General features: G+C 58.6%; 1 long non-coding RNA gene across 2 annotated transcripts; it reads right to left on the bottom strand.

The window, feature by feature from the left end:
• Positions 1 to 989: 989 nt before the first annotated feature.
• Positions 990 to 2791, bottom strand: LOC149124649 (uncharacterized). 2 transcript variants are annotated; one of them, XR_016213748.1, is made up of 2 exons: positions 2654 to 2791; positions 990 to 1145 (listed from the first exon to the last, which is right to left on the bottom strand). It is a non-coding gene; the product is annotated as an uncharacterized LOC149124649 (long non-coding RNA). The 2 variants fall into 2 exon arrangements; XR_016213749.1 differs by having other exon boundaries at positions 990 to 1056.
• Positions 2792 to 3202: the final 411 nt, after the last annotated feature.

The following is a 3202-nucleotide window of genomic DNA, read 5'->3' as shown; positions in this document are numbered from 1 at the left end:
ACAAGAGAGGAAACTGGAAGCAGGGATTCCTGGGGCGGGGGGGGGGGCACGGGCGAAGATGGGGCGTCCTGGAGGGCAGCCCTGGGTGGCCGGAGCTGCCAGCGCCGCTGGCTTTCATGGCACACCAGGGCAGGGGAGAAGAAAGGCAACCTGCTCACTTCTGTCCTCGGGGAAGCCGCCCTCGGCTCTGCTCTGCTCTCTCGCCTCCTGCCAGCCTCAAGGGCTGCCTCAGGGCCTTGGAACTGCTAGAGCAGGCCCTGCACGGGGAGGACCGGACCCTTGACCTGGTGGGGGGGTGGCTCCAACCTTGTGGCACTAGGACAGCTGAGGGGGTGTCCTCCCTCGGCCCCCCACGCCTGCCTGCGTCTGTGGGGACCAGCAGGTGACACATTTGGAAATGACTTTGAAGGCAGAGCCAGCCTGGCCTTGCTGTTTCTGGTCATGGGGCAGGGTGCGGGGGGGGGAGGATGCACGAGGGGTGGGGTCCGTGGAAGTGGAAGGGTGGGGAGCACTCAGAGACAGGGAGGTGGTGGGGGTGGGGTGGGCCCTGGTTTGGAGGAACCTTGGAGAGTTCTGTGCCTTCTGCTGTGCTGACCTCCAGCAGGGGCGGGTCCAGCAGGCAGGTGGACAGCGGCTCAGGACTCCCTGCTGTCAGGTGTGGCTCCCCAGAGGCAGGGGCCGCCCCTTACCTTCTTGTTCCCCTCCACTGCTGCCCTCCCCTAGCTCCAGCCCCCTCTCGCGGCTCTGCCCTATCTCCCTCGGCGACAGCAGGGAGTTCCACAGGGCGAGAGGCAGCTCCAAACTGCTCGCTCTTTCTTGAACTTCATTAAAAATCCATTCAATATGTTTTCCAAAGCCGGCGGCTCAGTGGCACAGGGCTGGGCCCGGGCAGGGAGAGGTTGAGCCCAGCGAAGCCGCTGTGCTGTGACACCTCCTCTTCTGGCTGAACCCTGCTGTCAATGAAAGAGCAGGGGCACCAGATGCCCTTAATCGGTGTTTGTAGTGCTGCTGACCCCAGCTCCTCCCAAGTGCTTTCATCTCCTCTTCCAGGTGACCCTAGGAGAGAGGGCAGTGCTCTTAGCCCCATTTTTCTGATGGGCTCACTGAGGCTTGGAGATTTTCATGAACACCGAACCCGATGTCTCCTAGAAGAGCAAAGGAGACAGGATTTGAACCCATGTCTCCTGTCCTCCCCACACAGATCTGGGCAGCCCCAGGAAAGATGCTGTCCATGCTGCTCCCCTGTCTGTCCTCAGCTGAGACCAGAGGCCCAATGCAGGAACAGTGCATTTTTATAGAAGCCACCCCGGCCACTTCGCTCCCAGACGCTTGGCCCTCGCTGCTTCTCTCAGCTCAGCCCCCTGCAGGATCCAAGAGGTGGGGAGAAGCAGGGAGGCAGCGAGTGGAGCCCAGTAGGGCCTTGGGCACTTCCTGGCCATCCCTGGCCCTGACCCAGCTCTGCCCCAGCACCCAGGGCACTCATAGCCTGGTTCTGTCTCTATGTTGACAGCCTAAGGCAGATCACATATCTCCCGTGAGCCTCACCTTTCCCCATCTATACAATGGGAACACCCATCTTTGTAGTGTTGCTGCAAGATTAGTGACCACGAATGCTGTGGCAGGGGCTGGGCCCCACAGGACTGAGTTCTTGCAAGAGTGGGGCCAGCTCTGTGGTGTAGCCAGTAGAGCTGCCACCTGTGACACCAGCATCCCATATGGGCACTGACTTGTGTTCCGGCTGCTCCACTTCGGATCCAGCTCCCTGCTAGTGGCCTGGGAAATTTCAGTGGAAGATGGCCCAAGTGCTTGGGCCCCAACCACTCACATGAGAAGCCTGGAGGAAGCTCCTGACTCCTGGCTTCAGCTTGGCCCAGCCTGGTCATCTGGGGAGTGAACCAGCAGATGGACACACTCTCTCTCTCTCTCTCTCTTACTGTCTCTGTCTCTGTGTGTGTGTCTCTCTCTTTCTCTCTGTCTCCCCTCCCCCCGTCTCCCTCTCTCTCAGTTACAATAAATAAATAAATCTTTTTAAAACGTGTGCTTCTATAAAAAGGCAAGCTGGGTGCGTCCCGCCGTGCTGCAGGCTCTCCTCTGCACACAACCCCACATCACGATGCCACGGGCATCTGTACAGGAAACACAGGGAGAAGGAGAGCTCCCTCCCACTGGTTCACTCCCCAGATGCCCGCAACAGCTGGAGGCTGGCCCAGGGCCAAAGCCGGGAGCCTGGAACTCCATCTGGGTCTCCCTCCTGGGTGGGAGGGACCCAGCCACCTGAGCCATCCCAGCTGCCTCCTAGGGTGCACGTTAGCAGGAAGCTGGAGTCAGGAGCTAGACCGGACATTGAACCAGGTGAGTCATGGGTGTCTTAACCGCTAAACCAAGTGCATGAACCTTAGGTAGTTTGTTCTAGCAACACGACACCGACAGAAAATAGACGGTTAGTGGCCCTAGCTTTACAACCACTCATGAATCCGTAGTGAGACTCAAAACAAAGGGAAGCGCTGGAATTTTGCAACCCTCAGCGTCATCGTAACTCAGACAAGGGTCTCCAGGAGGTGCCGAGGCCACCAGGCCACCGGTGAGGGCTGCAGGGGGAGCAGGGTGGTTAGTCCATCTTAAAGGGCCATGCCACCAGTTTCTCATGACTTACAAAGTAGCGTAAAAGCTGCCTTCCCACAGCAAGGTTTGGCCCTCGTAATTTGTTATCTGTCGCTCCCCGTCTTCGTGGAGGAACGACACAGGACCCTGCGCTGTTCTTTCGTCTGCTCGGCCCTCCCCGGGTTTGCTGCTGGTTCTTCCCGGGTTGGCTACCGACCCTTCCACCTCCGTGGAAGGGCGGTTCCCCCTGCCACTTTCCCCACTTCCGCGGGGAGCGGTACACCGCCGGCCGGCTCTCTCGGGGGCTGCACAGGTGTTCCTCAGGTGTTCCCCTTAGATGTTCCTGGTGCATGTTGTCTCTCTCCTCCTTTATAGTCCTCTTCCACCAATCCCAACTCTGCTACCCACACGCCGAGTACGCTGCTCTCCTCCAATCAGGAGCAGGTCCTACAGTTTATTGGTTGAACTGGAGGCAGCTGTGTAGAAGCTGTTTCTCTCTTCTCAGCGCCATATTGTGGGAGAGCAGATGCATAGAATAAGTCTTAATTCCAGTAACTTGGTCTAGTCCGGGTTGCTCCCCACAGTTATAGGAGTCAGTATT

The sequence above is a fragment of the Oryctolagus cuniculus genome, chromosome 9, assembly GCF_051225735.1.
Source record: "Oryctolagus cuniculus isolate XC-2025 breed Fujian yellow rabbit chromosome 9, ASM5122573v1, whole genome shotgun sequence".
Classification (NCBI taxonomy): Eukaryota; Metazoa; Chordata; class Mammalia; order Lagomorpha; family Leporidae; genus Oryctolagus; species Oryctolagus cuniculus.
Note: the sequence above shows the minus strand (reverse complement) of the source record. Positions and strands in the feature narration are given on the sequence as shown.